Source organism: Aricia agestis, chromosome 7 (genome assembly GCF_905147365.1).
Source record: "Aricia agestis chromosome 7, ilAriAges1.1, whole genome shotgun sequence".
Taxonomy (NCBI): Eukaryota; Metazoa; Arthropoda; class Insecta; order Lepidoptera; family Lycaenidae; genus Aricia; species Aricia agestis.
The window spans coordinates 17,435,379-17,454,079 of NC_056412.1; the positions used below are offsets into that span (position 1 = coordinate 17,435,379).

General features: G+C 33.4%; 1 protein-coding gene across 3 annotated transcripts in view; it reads left to right on the forward strand.

Moving 5' to 3' along the window:
* LOC121729124 (zinc finger protein jing homolog) overlaps window positions 1–18,701 on the forward strand; it is a 200,233-nt gene that overhangs the window by 167,367 nt on the left and 14,165 nt on the right. The window lies entirely within an intron of this gene.

An 18,701-nucleotide genomic window follows, 5' to 3' on the forward strand; every position in this document is an offset into this window, starting at 1 on the left:
TACAAGTGTGTCAAGACCACCATAAGCCGGGTAATTGCATGTCAACGTCTACGCTACTCGTTTGCCCGCTACGTATTTGCTATTTACTATTGACGATAGTATCGCTTGTAACATAATTATCATATCAGCTCTATAGTAAATCAGAAGATGTTGTAGCCACGTTATAATAAGTATATCGTAGATAAACGAAATCGACTAAATTACAAAGCTTATTTTGCCTGGATTGTGTAGCGTTATAATCCAGAACTTGTTTTTTCACCCTTAGTAAAATGAAAGGTGTTATTAATTTTACGTCTCAGTGTGTTGTGTGAGTATAAATAATATATTAAACTTTGTCATTTACATATCCTATTTGGTCAGAACTTAATACATAATAATTAATAATTATATCTTTGCAGCCGTTTTACATATCACCTAATTGAACTTTTTCTGCATCTACTTGTTATTCTAAATTTTATTTGTCGGAAACTCTTTCAGTATCTTTATTTTAATTTTATGTAAACTCATGTTCGTTAAAAGGGTTTTTAACTATGTAACTTCGTCGCTACTCGCTACGGTCACAATAAAGTCCCCAATGTCGAAGTTGATGAATAAATTAGTTTTTTACGTCATTGAACATAAAGGGTTAGGTTCAAGTATGGTAATACAGTACAAAATATGCAAAAACGGAAGTGAATTGATGTTTGTTTTGTAATTGTAATGCGATATCGTTAACATAATCATTATGTTTAACCTCTAGTTAATAGCTTGACTTCCTTAGGAAGTGCATTATGAATCATTTATGATAACGTCTAGATTATAGAATACAGAAGTTCCTTATTACTATTTATTTACTAGTAATAAGGAAAATCTGTCTGAAAGTCTGGTTAATTTAATTACAAAATTTTTTACTAAACAAAAATATTTTTGTTGACTTAAAATCATTTTAAACCTCATAATGTTTCCCTTGGCCAGTGGTTTAAAAAGTTAAGATTTACAGACTAGGGCTCACTAGGCCACGGAGTATCGAAACTAACTAGCAATAGACTATAGAATAGTACCGTTATAGTCAGACAGAGTTGGATAGTAAATGGCAACGGCCCTGGTGTTTGCTTTCACTGATAAGCGATAAGCCCTAGCTAGGGCCTAGTAATATAGATACGATAACATGCACTACTCTACTATACAAGTGTAAATAAGGCAAGTATAGATTGAAACGTATACTTCTCCCCCTTGTAAGATAAGAATAGCCACCAAATAACCAATGAACCAGTAGATCTAATACGGTTCTTGGATTTAATGATATCATAATAGCATAAAATATGACAAATAATTAAGACTAACTAGGAAGGGACTAGGCAGTATTGAGTGCCAACTATCGTTGTCCATTTCCCGTATATAATATGCCTGTGTGGGAAAACGTAACTCACGTCACTGGAAAAAACGTCACAGAAATCGTAGCGATGAATACAAATGACTAATGCAGACAGTATGAAGCTATTATACCTGTGGAAGGACCTTTGTGGCGACGAGATAAGGATCACTCTCACAGTACTCGGAGGTAAAGCGACTGTGAACGGACTAGAGAATCAACATGACGAGATGGCATGAATTAAAATAGTTTTCCATGGCGTTAATCATCGTTTGCTACGTATGGGAGCGGCATGCGGGGCTTTTTGCTGGCGCATTCCGTCATCTATTACTCCACCGGTAATGCACATTAATGAGAATGTTTTTTTGTTGTAATAGTATAAGGAGTGTGATTATAGGCCGTGATTCAAGATCGTATGCGCTTGGAATATCTAGCACGGTGGATGCTTTTTATAGTTCTTCCCATACCTGTAGTTTATTATTTATTTATTAGTCTCATTAATTAATATTCATATTATATTAATTATATATTTATTTTTATTAATATAACCATAAGTAAAAAACCTACTACAGGCGTATTAGGTTCGTAATTCTCATTATTCGATTCGGTGTCACTTATTCCTCCATTTTACTTTGAATTCAGGCCTTTGTTTCTGACATTGCCACAGTCTAATCTGCTGAACCTAGGTCTAGACTCAGGTATTACTAGCCTTTTACCTTTACTACGCTACCTTGAAGCTGGCTCGGTAAATTGCAGGCTGCAATGCTAACCTCTATTCTATTAATATGACCTTTATTATTATTGTAAAGACAATAATTTACTATTTTCTTATTTTCTGCATAATATTCTTCTATCGTTGCGTTTTTTCTTCTATTTTCACATGTATGTGCTAGTATATCTCAAACTAGACAAACCCTTTGCCTTTTACAATTAAAAATAATAGAATTTTATTATGACTGTAACATTTGGTCAAATCATAATGATCTTGGTATATTGTATTCGTTATCTCCCATGGGGTTCCGTCCCTCGCGAGTCGACATTAGGGGACGATTTTGGTGTTTCACCGATTCTCATTAATCTTTGTTTGGCGAGTTCCTTTTATTGTACTAAATAAATTATGTATATCATATATCATAATGCTTCTTGTTTTATCAATATTTTCATCATTAACAATTTTATGCCATCATGCAATGCGACCGTCCATCGAGACATGAACATTTTTGTTGTACAAATGACCCCAATCCAACAAATAAAGGAATTATTTAAATTTTTCTTTAAAAAGTAATTACTTAACTGATAACATTTTAATTGAATCAAGTATGTAATCTAACGTCCGGCGTCTGGTTTCCCACTAAACTTTCCACAATTCTCGTGAGTCATTTTCCTGTGTCTGGTTTTCGATTGATTATATAAATAAAATGTAATTTTAATATTAATTAATTCAAGGTGATTTAAATCTGTCTGAGACGAGCATTTTGTAGCGTAGCACGGAAATGGAGGACGGAGGTGCTAGAGGTGCAATCGAGATTGGTTTTAAATCATGTTACTGCAGTCTGTCATTGCGAGCGATTGCAGAGATGAGACGGAAACTTCGTAGTTGAGTCTGGTCTTACGTAGATAATCCTACATTGACCCATATTATACTGTGGTTGGTCAAGACTCGAAAATACAGTTTATCATATCGAGATGCTTTGTTCAAAATCATAATGCAATTAATTATAAATAAGTAGTAACAAAGTTAGATAGCTAAAATAGGTTCTGTATGCCGCACACCGCGTCGGTACACCACCAAACAAGCGGTCAAAATTGATTATAGCCCGCCAGACATTTTTAGGGGAATGTATGTCCAAATTCTAACATGGATCATAGCATTGATTGCGAATTCGTGCTGCTCTTGTGGTAGGTTGTGGTGTTCGAACGATTAGGCTTAATGACTTTGTCTTACATAAATTGCACTATGTGTTTCAAAGAAAGGCAGGTATTGCTTTTAATGCCTGCTAATTGCTCAAGTATTCATATTCAAAAATCCAGCAAAGAGCGCAAATGTTAATTCGTGCTGAGTTAGAATGCCCATTTTCAGAAGTAATACTATATACAGGCGATGTGTTGTATGAAAGACAGATTTCTGAAAAAATATATAGGTATGTTATAATCAGTAGGAAAGGCTGGTCCTTCTTCAGAGAGAGGAAATACCTTGAAAGCCAACGCGGACCAACTAGGATTAAAAATCACAATCGAGAATCGCGATTCGCGATAAAGTTTTCTAAGCGTTCAATAGCATTAACGTTGGCTCAGTAAATAATTTAGCTTGTGCCCGAAGGAACATCGTGTAGTGTGTTCAGACTGTTCAGTGTTGCGCAGGGCACAATGGTCGCATCTAATTAGTAGTAGGTCTGGGGGCTGCGCGCGCGCATCTCATTACGCCGCGCCGGATCTCGCCGCCCGCCCATTGTATTCTAATTGATGACGGCCGTACGTACCTTGTACGCACCCGGAACACAAAAAAATCGCCCAAGTTCGAGTCGGACTAAGGCGCGATGTGTTTCGTACCATTACCATACAGCAAATTTAGGCGAAATATTATGGCGTTTGTTTTATGGGTACCCTTACATATTTTAATTTGTTTTTAAACTGTATTTGTTGTTGCTACTTGCTTGTAGCGGTAATAGAAATGCATAATTCATGAAAATTTAAATTGTAAAAAAATATATATATATATATATATATCGCGATTCTCGTTGTATAGCCTGTAGAGTTTAGACAGATAGACGGATTGACGGACAGACAGAGAATTCTTAGTAAGTAATAGGATCCCGTTTGTCCTCTTTTGGTACGGAACCCTAAAAAACTATTATGAATTAAATTGCATATAAAATGTATAGATAAGTAAATAAAACAGGAAACAGAAGTGACCATAAACCTGATATTCATTATACGTTAGACATGTTCGATTGCAGCGGCACTAACCTTTTTTTCATGCGGGCCACAAACATGTTTTTCGCGGGACACAATTTAAATTATTTACAGCTGCATTATATTGTACGAGGTGTCAAAGTTATAATATGATCGTACTGTAGGTCTTATCTCTCTTCTAATAAAACAGAGACTACTTGCACTATATCCACTATATTAATTGGGAATTTGTTTAAAGTTACGTTAGTTTAGGTATACCTACATACATATTATTATTAATAGAAGAATTAGTTGAAATTGATGCAGTCTTGTGCGCTACAAGACAAAGCGGTTCCCCCCGGGAGACAATTTCCCTCCCAGACGCGACCGGAAGCCGCGCTGATGTCCCGACTCCCGGCTCTCGGGGGAACGGTGAGCTAAGCACTTCCACGAAGTTCCAATCCAATATTTGAGTTCAATGGACGATTAGGTTGCTAACGGCCGAACTTATAGCGCATCAACTTAATGAAGATATTGATGTAAACTCTATATATTTTCTGTCAAAGTTTTAATTAAATTAAAGTTAAGTTAGGTAGAATTAAATGTCTCTGATAGCGGCTGCTATCAGAGACATAATATTATAAACTTATGTTATGATTTACGTAATTCAGTACTTAGTTTATTGTTTTTAGAATACTAAATTATTGTAACTTAATTATTTTAGACTAAATTAGATGGTAGTTTTAATATTTAAATCTGGCCACACTGACAACGTGCAATCCCAAGGCTACGTTCGCTTCACTTGGAGTGGGGGTTGACGGGTAAAAATTGTGTATAAATACCCCAAGAGCGCAGTATGATGCGAATTTTGACGGAAGAACAATTGTAAGAGGAATCTCTGCCCGAAAGTGTACCACTGTATAATATTGTAGAATAAATGTATTTGAAAGTCATCATGCAGTTTTTTATCATCTCAGAAGAGGGAGAAAAATCCAGGTACGCTCACTTTATATTCACTTATTATTAAATTTCTTAACTGGGATTAAATATCTTTATTTCTCATAAGTGTAACGATGCTCCCAGATAAGAAATCTGAAAAGTAATAGTAGTAAAAGAGTTATCTAATGATAGCATACAATGATTTGAAATATTCACATACAATTAATATGAAAAGAATGTAGGGTACTTTTAAAATATTTTTCAAAAGTATGTTAACAGCTGAAAGTATCATGAAGGTGCAATCGCCATACAAATATATATTATTAGCTGTGTTCTGAAAGTCGATGTAGATGTTGCGTACATTGAGGTAAATCGTTTTAAAGTGCAGCATCTTCGTATAACAAACTTCTTTAACAATAGTAATTAGTACGCGGTGAGTATAATTGGTATGTCCTATCTATTTTTCTTTTGTGTAGTTGATGTTTCTTTGTAAAGTGTGTTTATTTAAATTGAGCCGACAGTTATTATGAAATGATTTTTACTGTAATGAAATAATTTTGTTTTCGATAATTTTAGATTATCAAATGTGAAATTTTTATATGAAAAATTAATTTGTGCATTCGAGAGTTATATCTTATAATGAAGATGAGATGTTTTAATTTACTTGAGTATTAGAGTATCTGAGATTTTTACAAGTAATATAAAATTATTTAATTCAGTCATTATTACTTTGCAACAAGAGGTATTTGAAAAATACGTTGCGGAGTAGAAAGAACTCGATACACGTAACAATCACGCACCACACACATACCTTCCACTTGGTCGAGGCTACTCTTCGACAGTGAATTTAACATTACACATTTCACTTGGTCGAGGCAACTCTTCGACAGTGAATTTAACATAACATTTTGACATCATTACACATTTCACTTGGTCGAGGCAACTCTTCGACAGTGAGTTAAGATTACATTTTAACATGCATCATTACACATTTCACTTGGTCGAGGCAACTCTTCGACAGTGAATTTAACATAACATTTTGACATCATTACACATTTCACTTGGTCGAGGCAACTCTTCGACAGTGAGTTAAGATTACATTTTAACATGCATCATTACACATTTCACTTGGTCGAGGCAACTCTTCGACAGTGAATTTAACATTACATTTTAACATCACTATAAATTTCACTTGGTCGAGGCAACTCTTCGACAGTGAGTTAAGATTACATTTTAACATGCATCATTCATTATACATGTCACTTGGTCGAGGCTACTCTTCGACAGTGCACACCACATGTAGTTCACATTTGGACTGCTTATAGCTGCAATTATACACAATTCGCATTACACTACTCCAATATAACTTTTATTTTTATGAATAGCAAAGAGCCTACATAATATGGAAGTTGATAAAATATCCTTTTTATTACAAGATTTCAAAACGCCAAAAAGAATATTCATAACTAGTATTTTTTTAGTGATGTGCAAGATTTTAGCTAATATACTTATATTATCTATGATGTATTATGTAAATATTTGGTATAGAATTACTTAACTAATTGTTTGTTCAATAAAAGAAATGAAATAATTAATAATGACCTGAATGGTTGGACATGATCAAGTATTTTGCTTGGAAAGATAACCAAACAAGTAATATAGATAAATCGAACAACGATATCAAAATACTAATGCGTCCTAAGGCACACTGCTCTCAGATGAGTGAGCTCACTCTTTTCGAGAGTGATACATTTTCGCGCTAACGATTGTATGGAATGCCTTTTCTAACATTTTTATTCTATGAAATCGAAATGGTTTATGCTAATATGATAGTATGAGATCTGTTTATTGCAGTTTATCCTTTTTATTGTCAATTTCAAGGGGTCGATTCAATAACTAGATCATTTTTGTTTTCATGAATGCTGTGGAGTGAACCATTGATTAAAGTTGCTATGGAGTGCAATATTGATTAAAGTTGCTATGGAGTGGACCACTGATCAAAGTTGCTGTGGAGTGAACCACTGATCAAAGTCGCTGTGGAGTGAACCACTGATCAAAGTTAATAGAATGAACGATTCAGAAAACCCAAAGGTATGTGCACTGAAAATTTTAAACCCAATTTCAACAGTATCATTTTCTTATTAAGAACTGTGGAGTGAACCACTGATTAAAGTAATAAAGTTTCTATTAAAAGTTTTGTTTTAAATGAAATTTGGAATAAATGAAATTTGGAAAAAATGAAATTTGCAATAAATGAAATTTGGATGAAATGAAATTTGGATTAAATAAAATTTGGATTAAATAAAATTTGGATGAAATGAAATTTGGATAAAATGAAATTTGAATTAAACGAAATTTGAATTAAATGAAATTTGAATGAAACGAAATTTGAATGAAACGAAATTTGAATTAAACGAAATATGAATTAAACGAAATTTGAATTAAACGAAATTTGAATTAAATGAAATTTGAATTAAACGAAATTTGAATTAAACGAAATTTGAATAAAATGAAATTTGAATTAAATGAAATTTGAATTAAATGAAATTTGAATTAAATGAAATTTGAATTAAATGAAATTTGAATTAAATGAAATTTGAATTAAATGAAATTTGAATTAAATGAAATTTGAATTAAATGAAATTTGAATTAAATGAAATTTGAATTAAATGAAATTTGAATTAAATGAAATTTGAATTAAATGAAATTTGAATTAAATGAAATTTGGATTAAATGAAATTTGGATTAAATGAAATTTGGATTGTATGAAATTTGAATAAAATGAAATTTGAATAAAATGAAATTTGAATAAAATGAAATTTGAATAAAATGAAATTTGAATAAAATGAAATTTGAATAAAATGAAATTTGAATTAAAATAATATAAATTTGGAATGAATGAAATTTGGATTTAGATGGGTTAAACAAAATTTAGTGAATTAGATTAAATGAAATTTATTGAATTATTAATGAAATTTATTGAATTATTAATGAAATTTATTGAATTATTAAATGAAATTTATTGAATTATTAAATGAAATTTATTGAATTATTAAATGAAATTTATTGAATTATTAAATGAAATTTATTGAATTATTAAATGAAATTTATTGAATTATTAAATGAAATTTATTGAATTATTAAATGAAATTTATTGAATTATTAAATGAAATTTATTGAATTAATGAAATTTATTGAATTATTAAATGAAATTTATTGAATTAATGAAATTTATTGAATTAATGAAATTTATTGAATTATTAAATGAAATTTATTGAATTATTAAATGAAATTTATTGAATTATTAAATGAAATTTATTGAATTATTAAATGAAATTTATTGAATTATTAATGAAATTTATTGAATCATTAATGAAATTTATTGAATCATTAATGAAATTTATTGGATTGTTAAATGAAATTTATTGAATTGTTAAATGAAATTTATTGAATTGTTAAATGGAATTTATTGAATTGTTAAATGGAATTTATTGAATTGTTAAATGGAATTTATTGAATTGTTAAATGGAATTTATTGAATTGTTAAATGGAATTTATTGAATTGTTAAATGGAATTTATTGAATTGTTAAATGGAATTTATTGAATTTGATTAAGTGAAATTTATTGAATTTGATTAAGTGAAATTTAGTGAATTCAATTAAGTGAAATTGAGTGAAATGGATTGAATTGAGATTTTAGACTGGAGTTGACTGAAATGGAAAAAAGTGTCTATACATTCTGCCTTTCTAGAGGCGTACAAAACTTTCGAAGCGGTGATAGTTTTTGAAATTCGACACGTGTTTCTTAACATTCTTGGCTACTGGACCATGTTAAGGTTCTTAAATTCGTTTTAAATAGATGTCAAGTCTTTACTGGGGCTTAAATAATTTGAATTTATTTCCTGAAAGAATGGTTCGTGCATTTGCTCCTACTAAAAATTAGTATTCAGAATGTTTTTGTTAGAAATTAAGAAACGCTGCAGTGAATATCCAATATTATTAATCCTGAAAGTTCAACATTCACCATGTCAATATTCGTGTCGCATCGTCACTCCTTGACTAGACTAGATAATAATGCATCTAGGTACATAGGTATAAATAAAAATTACTATGTTAAAGCACTTACTATGTTAAACATACAAAGCAATGGGCGTGACAGTTTTTCCATGTATCACAAAATGTAAAGATTGTAGAATATAGGTGCTAGGTACTATTATTGGGCTCGCTTCGCTCGCCCCGATTATAATTGCCAAAGTTATGTCAACTGCAAATAACACTTCTTTGTGATTGATAGCGTTAGGAGTGAGTGAATCTAATATATTATTATTAATTATTATGTGAAACTTTCTCGTGTCGGTGTTTGCTCGCAAGCTCCTCCAGAGCGCCTCAACCGATTTTAATGAAATTTTGTATGTACATTCGTTGGACCTGAGAATAGGTTTTTATCTGCTTTTTAAATATTGATACTAGAAATAATTTATACGGCAAAACGTTCGCCGGGTCAGCTAGTAGTTATATAAAGTAAAAGCTGAAAGAGACTAAGAAACTTCTTTGAGGTAAGCTAAACTTATTAAGCTATAACGATTAAGAATTATAATGTAACTCTACTGGAACATTTTTGTGTTTTAGATATTTATTATTTTTACATAATATTGTAATTTGTAGACAGTTGGATGAACAATTTTTAAGCGAACTTTTTGCTTTACCTCGTAAACGGTAGTGTCATTGAAAGCAATCAGTTTTGCGATCTACAAAATCAAACGTTTTTTTGTCATATCCAGAAAAATGGCTACCACAAGATTCCTATCATCGATAGATCAAAGCACTGTAATGTTGTATTTCTGTTCTTATAAAACAAACTGTTCGCTTCTATTCGGTGGTATATAAAAATCGTATACCTAGTCAATAATTTTAAGACACCTATTTAAAAAAAAATAAAAAAACTTCAAATTGTTACGATTACGAATAATACGGTAACAAAGAGATGAGACAATTCTATCTACTGTTACTGATGTAAAAAATTACTAAGTGAAGATTCGATCCGTTTAATTATATTTCCTTAAATCTACTTCGGACTATAAGTACATATTGAGAAGTTTAAAGGGGTTGGCTTATATTTCTGGTCCACACTTTTAGTATTTTACTTTTAAAATTGTCAAATTCTACTGCATTAGTATTTTACTTTTAAAATTGTCAAATTCTACTGCATTTATCTTTGATTAAATATAGATTTTTTATAACAGTCTGTCGTATAGTATTTTGGTTATTATTCGTTGAAATAGAATTAGCAAAGCTGCTATCGAAGTAGAATTTAATATGATTTGTCAATGGGATGTTTTTCTTTTAATTCGTCAAGTTAAAGTTCCACGTGGTCGCTAGATTGAGTATTTGGTAGACAACAATCGATGATCCCAAATGTAAAACTAGACGCATTTATATTTTAAATTTTTAATGAATATGTAGAAAATAGTTAAGGTCAACTTGGGGAAGACCGGCAATCAGCATACTTTATTTGAATTGTATTAAACGTTCATTCGACACTCGGACGCTTTTCAAAATTTGGTTATGGCAAAATTTTGCCTACACATCAGGACGATATCTATTTTTAACCGACTTCCTTCATGTTAAATGGTTAATATTCTACTAATGTTACAAAATAAAAACGATAGCGATAGGTATCACAATTCTAAAAGTAAAAAATACTTTTAAGTTTAAGGTCAAAACTCCTTTACTTAATTATTATTATTATTGTTGGTATTGTAGTTTTCTATTCTCCTTTGTAAGAGTTTGTTCCAAAGTTGCGGGCTTGTGGCCAAACAACTATTATTATTATTATTTCTGACAAGTTACTTATTTAAACTACTTAGTATTACTAAACTGGCCTAAAGTATTTAAGGGTCATGTGAGATTTAGATTAAAGACGAAGCAAAAACATAGAAATGACTCAACATTATAGTTTTATGCCTGATCTGGAGCTCGTGGAATCTAGATTTAAAACTATATGTTTAGAAATATAACCAAGTTAATCCCGAATTATTCGAGAACCGATAGAAAATTAGGCATGTATCACACTATCTCTGGTTTAGATGATTAGAAGAAAGTCATTTAAAATGATAATTAAATTACTCATTAATAATTCCGGTAATTTCTTGGTATTATTTAAAAATGTATCAATGCAGTCTGTGTTTTTATGATTATTAATAGTTAAGTTATTTTTGCAGTGAATCTTAGTATTTGCCCTTGAACCTTTGCCTTTTGATTACCATAAGTTTATGTTGAACAAGATTTTATTTTAGAAAGAAGCATAGTTTATAAAATGCTGTACTATAACAATTGTTTCGAAAAATGTGATAAAGGCATTACATAAATAAGTATGCTCTTTACTGCAGAAAAGCTTAACATGAAGATGTCATGGTTTAAACAAATTTGTTAATTTTGGGTAGTCTTGTAAGTTAATAAAGTGTATAAAATATATTCCCATCTCCACATAAAATAAATTTTAAATTACTTGATATTTCAAAATGTAATTCAGTATATACTTTCCTGGGAATATGATGATTACTATTTGAAGTTCTATATAGATAATTTATTATAGTTAGTTTTTTTCTGGGAATATCAGATGATCACAGATCTATACAGATGCAAATGATAAATAAAATTAGAATCGGCTGAAGTGAAGTTCCATACTAGTAGCTTTAAAAGTAAAATTGGAAGACCAATAATTATTAAAACTTCCAGAGGTTTATATCACCAGCGATATTTGATAAAGTACCTAAGATAGGTAATTTTATTTTGTTTTGTTTCTTGTGTGAGATGTTATTAAGTATTTAAGCTTATTTTTAATATTGCCGTTTGTTTCTATTAAGTTTTTTGTGATATATAATTTTATTTTCTTGACACTCGAGTTATGTAATTTCTATTAAATGAATCGCAAAGATAATTATTCTAATGCGCTTTTGTGTAGTTCACAAATTCAGCATAAGTAACTAAAATTTTAGATAGTTGTACTTCTATAATACTGTAATTACCACATTTGTGTTTTTATTGTTTCAACAATGTTGGTTGATATAATTGCAAAGCAATTATTGTACAAAAATCTTATAAGTTATATTAGTTTAATTAATGTTTGTATATTGTAATATTAATTATTATATTATATTTTATCATTCTACACGGTTTGTAACAAAACAAATGAATTGTTTTTCTAAATGTAAAATTTAATTTGATATAAATAATAGGTTAGTTTATAGTGAAAATGTATAGATAACTAAAAATATGTTATATGTATTGCACCATTGATGATTGTTTTAAGAGTGCATCGGGACGCTGCACGTTGTCGGATGGCCGAATGTTATGATTTACGTAATTCAGTACTTAGTTTATTGTTTTTAGAATACTAAATTATTGTAACTTAATTATTTTAGACTAAATTAGATGGTAGTTTTAATATTTAAATCTGGCCACACTGACAACGTGCAATCCCAAGGCTACGTTCGCTTCACTTGGAGTGGGGGTTGACGGGTAAAAATTGTGTATAAATACCCCAAGAGCGCAGTATGATGCGAATTTTGACGGAAGAACAATTGTAAGAGGAATCTCTGCCCGAAAGTGTACCACTGTATAATATTGTAGAATAAATGTATTTGAAAGTCATCATGCAGTTTCTTATCACTTATTTAACAGATAAAACAGGTAGGTAAATACCGAATAATATGGTGATAGACTTCTATAGTGAACTGGATGTCCCATGACTCACGAGGCTTCGCCAATCGTACGTTTCACCTCAAAAAGTAACCTATGCCCTACTCTATGTCTATGTCAAATTACATGAAAGTCGGTCCTGTAGTTCGTAAAATTGGCACGTTCAAACAAACTCAACGTTCTCTAGTACAACTCAACTTGTAACATTCGTAGTCATGCTCGTCCACCATGACCCACAGTAGGAGGGTAAGGAGGCCTATATTGTCAACTTTAAAGGATCTTATAAATGGAACTCGTGTCATGCAATTTAGACTTTTTGAGGCGCCTGTAATAATCAAAGTTTCACATCTGGCGACTTTTTTGTTTGGTTATCGAGTGGCGTTGGAATTTTCGCCGTCATAGTTTGGGCAACGTCCGTGGGTACAAGTTCGGCGCCGGGGGAAGTGTGCTGTTGAAACTTCCGCCGGAGAGGAGCGACGCGCCGTGAGAGTACAACTTTGAGAGAAGAGGAAATCGAATCTCGAAATATCGCCCTGACGAGTAGTGACGGCCTGTGACTAAGTTATGGAATTACATATACAGTAGGTAGAGCTAGAGGAATATGAATAGTGATCTATTAAGTTCGATAAGCTTTATCTGACGTGAGTGGTACAACATTATGCTAATGTTTCATTTATGAATTATATAATAGAAACAGAATGGCAATTTTCGATCGAGATCAAAACAAATGGCACGCGCGGAGGACCCGGTAACCCAATTGTCTCCGACCCTAAGTAGTCCCTCATAGGGGCCAAAGTCGCGCAACTCGCGGGTAACCTCGTTACCGTGCGTAATGAACTGTACCGGAGTCGCGACGGCCATGAATATAAAACGCGTAAATAAATAGCAGATGCGCGAAAAACTCCCACCCCCCGATAGAAGACACTTAGCATAATAATCACGGGGGACGGAGCGGGGGACGGACGGGGCCCGGGGGACGACGTGGGGACGATTGGGAGGCGAGGGGGTGGCGCGCGCTGACACGATTCTCACGCGTAATGAATGGGCAGCGAGGTAAGGTGACGCGGGGTGACGCGAGTGACGCGAGTGACATAACACTTCCCGCGCGGTGCGTCACTCCAGTAATGGTTGTGGGCTATGAGTTGTGACTCGGTCTAGGCTAGGTCATGATTTTAGTTCGATTCGTTAATCGTGTTCTTTCGAATCTGGTTTTGTTGTTAGGTTACTTGTTATGGAACATTGTAACGTCTGTTGAGACTCGTAAATAAATTAATGTTGATTATTACTGTTCCTATAATGAAGCTTGTTTGTTATTTTTATTTTTGAATGACATTGGGGCAGGTCGTTTGAGGAAGAAATAGAAAATAGCAATCGTTGATGAAAAACTCACTTTTTAACCCCCGACAAAAAAGAGGGGTGTTATAAGTTTGACGTGTCTGTCTGTCTGTCTGTCTGTCTGTTTGTCTGTGTGTGTATCTGTCCGTGGCATCGTAGCATCGAAACGGGTGGACCGATTTTGATCTAGTTTTTTTTGTTTGAAAGCTGACATGATCGAGAGTGTTCTTAGCTATAATTCATCATCATCAGCCTGCTCAGTGCTGGGCAATCAGGGTTTATCTGGTTCATGAAAAGCCGTTAGCAACTTGTAGTCGTTTGATCGGTTTTGTATTTCATACTAGTTCGTGACATTTGTGAATATACAATATACGTATACACATATTAATGAAATTTGACCTGGTGCTGCAGCAGCACCTGGTAATCAATAGGATATCCAACTCCTCGCCAACTTAGAGCAAAGGTTTCGTGTTTGGGCACATTTTAATTGCGACAACCAGTAAGAAGTAGATAGACTGTAAATATTTACATGCTGCTGCTGCAGCATCACCTGGATTCTATAGGAACCAAGCTTCGTATGAACCCAAAGTTGAGGTTTCATGTTTAGGCTCATATTAACGGCCTCATCGAAAAGGACATTGATAGATGGTAATCATGAGAATAATATGATTCTGTTGAAAGGAATTATTCTGCACTATAACCAACACAAGTTTAAAAAGTCCCCCGACACACCGTGACAACAATTATGGGCTAAAATATTACTTTACACAAGTTGGGAAATATTTGAACTTAAAGGCAGTAAATATTATTTCATTACTTTTTAAAGTTGTTTGTCGGGGGTTTTTTAAATTTCTTAATTTATGTTGGTTAGGGTGGACTGACTTATATGTATTGTGTCGCGTTTGGCAGAGGGCAAGCTGACACATTTCTTAGTGCCCCAGGGCAGCGTGGAGCCTAATGCGGCGGGGCACTCGAGGGTCCAGTGGGGGGCATCCGGGGGCCCAGTGGTAACTGGTAGGGCACTCAGGGGCTCAGTGCCGGGGCCCCGGGCTCGTGATCAAAGTCCTCCGCGCCGCCCGGGTGACATGTGCGCGTGACGTATCATTTGCGCTTTTGTACGCCCACCCATTAGGGCAGTGCGGAGGGTTGAACGCTTATATCGATGTGAAGCAGTGTTTTTATAAGATCTTAAATTGATAGCATAAAATATAGATAGTGGGGAAATAAGTTGCTAAAATGTTGCAACATGTAGAATAAGTTAAAATTTCTGTCATGATGCTATTGCCGTGCAGTGTTTTTTGGTTATTACGTCATATTAAATACAATATACAACTAATCGGAATCGATCGTTAGTAATAATAGGTTAAAGTTTACAGAGCTCGTTCATTAATATTATAGATAAGCCGCCTAGAAAAGAATCAGTGGAGTGTGGACTCACGGGTTATAGTATACAAAAATATATAATATATTTTAACTATTTAAATGCAACTTAGAAATAAAAAACTAGATGGTTTGGGGTTCCGGCGAGGCTGCGGCCTGCGAGTGACGGGCCCCGCTGATACGCTAATATACTTTGTCCGCCCGCTGACATTAATATTGCCCCGCGGCAGTAGCAGGGTTGGGTCACTCCCGTACTCTCTAGTCTCTACATTATCTAGTTAAATAAGAACGTTCTTTGAAATTAGCGATTCAAAAGCAAAATTTTCACGACTTTCACGACCACTTTGCACCATTTTTCCGGTGAGGGTGACATTCAAAATGTTTGAACTACATGCGGGCCACTGAAGAAGTCCCGGCGGGCCGCGGGTTGGGGATAGCTGCTCTACATGCCATCGTAGAAAGGGCTTTCAAGCGGATCTATCTATAGCATGCATGCACAATCCACATCGATCTTGGCCAATAACGAATATCTAGCTCTACTCTGTCGCGTCGTAAACGTAATCGCTTATCGTGGGCCAATATCGATAGGCCATCTGATGAATAATAAGTATCGTTTAAGTTGCGTTGCCTAAACCTTTACTATCATTACTCCATTATAGATTAGAAAAAACATCGTTATGGTGCTTATGAAATGTATTTCAACCATTAAATATATGATTGTGAACAGCAATTTATAACATTAGAACGAAACGTTCAAAGGGAATCGAAATAGACACATTACAGATAAACGTAATTTACACTTATGTTATGCCACATTTAGATAAGGAATGGTGAAACTCATGTTATCGAAGCGATAGTGATGGTTTCATGTGAATTTTGTAGCTATAAGACCTGAATGTCGTTTAGGATATAGATTTCTCGTAGGAGTATAATAGAAAATAGAAATAATCTAATTATTAGCAATTATCATGCCGAGAAGTTCAAGTGAAATGAGATTTTATCAATTATTATGTAGAATCAATATTAGTTAAGACTAAAGCGATTTCCAAAAATATTTACATAATATCTATTTACTAGAGTATAAACTTAACTAAGCGAACTAACTTTTGTTGTCAGGCACTTAGATAGTCGAAAATCGACGACCAAATTAAGCAAAAAAACGTGCTATAATATTATGTACGAAGAGTCCGAAGAAGAATCGATACATTTTCCGGTAACAGTCCGGATAATCACGAATCCTGAGGGCCGGATAATCGAGTTTATATACTGTAATGTGGTAGCACACCTTATTTGTAGCCGATCCTCTCATAAGGATATGCAAATAGGTCGCTGCAAGTCGCGATCGTCAACAATGGTCGGGTGAACGACCGAAATCGGACGACCTTGCCGGCTCACCTACATACTGCCACTTTTGCTTTCGGCCACATCGCCTCGCAAAAAACGAATTGGCTATTGAGAGAGATATCTGGGGAACTAGCGCGTCTGAAGGCCGCCGCCGCCGTTTCCGCCGCGCAGTTCACGGGTCACGATGCGAGTCATCGTTTGTCGGGGCTGTGTTATACGTGCTGGGGATAATGTAATACATGCTGGGGATATGTAATACATACCTTCCAAAATAGGGTAGCGAAATTGCAGTTGTTTCGATAGTGAAGCTTGATATCAAAGATATAGGCAACGGTGTATTATGTCGCTACTCGCTACTGGCTACTCGCTTATGTGACCATACATTAATTGTTACATAAATGCTATTAAGAGGGCGACTAACCCCAAAAATCAAACATCGTCCTTCTCTCTTCACACTCACGCCCGTCTTTCATATGCCAGGTGAAAAAGAACGACGCGGATTCATCGCCAAATAAGTTTTATCTCAATAACTCGATAAATATACAACATTTTAAAAATCCGCTGGGTGGATCTCTCAATGATAGAATTTTATACAATGTATTAAAATATTAACTTAGTTCAATGCACTGTTATGGCAATAAATGAAAAATTCTTGAAAATTAGATGCATCTTTGTGGTTTTTTTTCTATCGAGAAAATTTTAAGATATCGTGTTTTTGCTCAGATCGAATTCTCGAAAATATAATGATGTATCAAATTTTAAAAAATGAAACAATTCGGGGCTTATTTTCATGTATAAAAATGAATTATAAAATCGACACTTTAGGGTTAGTCGCCCCCTTAATATACATTGTACCGTTCACTAAATGATAAGATGCAATGAGATGCATCGTATCATCATTAATAGCAGTATAATAAGAGCAGTACTATTATGTATACTCTGTGGTAAGACTAGCCTGTAGGCTTTTAATTGTGATATTAATTCTTAAAATTAGCACAAAACAAGTAAATTTTCAGTTATTGTTTGGAAGCTATTTGAATCTTCTCGGATGCCTTATGATTTGTGACATCGTCAAATCTTAAATCAGTGTTTAACCTTAATCCGAATATCTTATAGTAAAGTCATTTTAATAATCTAAAAGAAAAGCTACCTTAAAAAACCGGCCAAGTGCGAGTCGGACTCGCGCACCGAGGGTTCCGTACAAACCTGCAAGGTTTACAAAGTTCGTTCATTACGACAATCGAGTCATAACTATGGTATTTTTATAGAATTTTTTTTTTTCACGCGTTAAAGGCAATTAGATCTAAGTATTTGATATGAATTTCAACTTGATAGCTCTACGCGTTCATGAGGAAAAAAGTAATAAGTTTATATTTATTAAAAAATATATATTTTGTAATGTAACTAAAAATTTAAGGTTTTCGGAATTTTTCCTTTATGTGTGCTATAAAACGTTGCTTCATGCCAAATTTCAAGATTCTAGGTCGACTGGAAGTACCCTTTAGGTTTTGATTCCCTTGCGAGTACTTGCGAGTTTCAAAATATGCAGCTTAAATTGCTGTTTCTTTTGATTGCGTTGACATAGAAGTTTGATTTTGTTACAGCTTAAAGGTATTATAGACCTGAGTATTTGGTATGAATTTCAATTTAATACCTCTACGCGTTTATGAGGAAATGGGTAGTAAGTTTAAAATTATTAAAAAAAAATATATTATGTGATGTAACTAAAAATTTATGGTTTTCGTAATTTTTCCTTTAT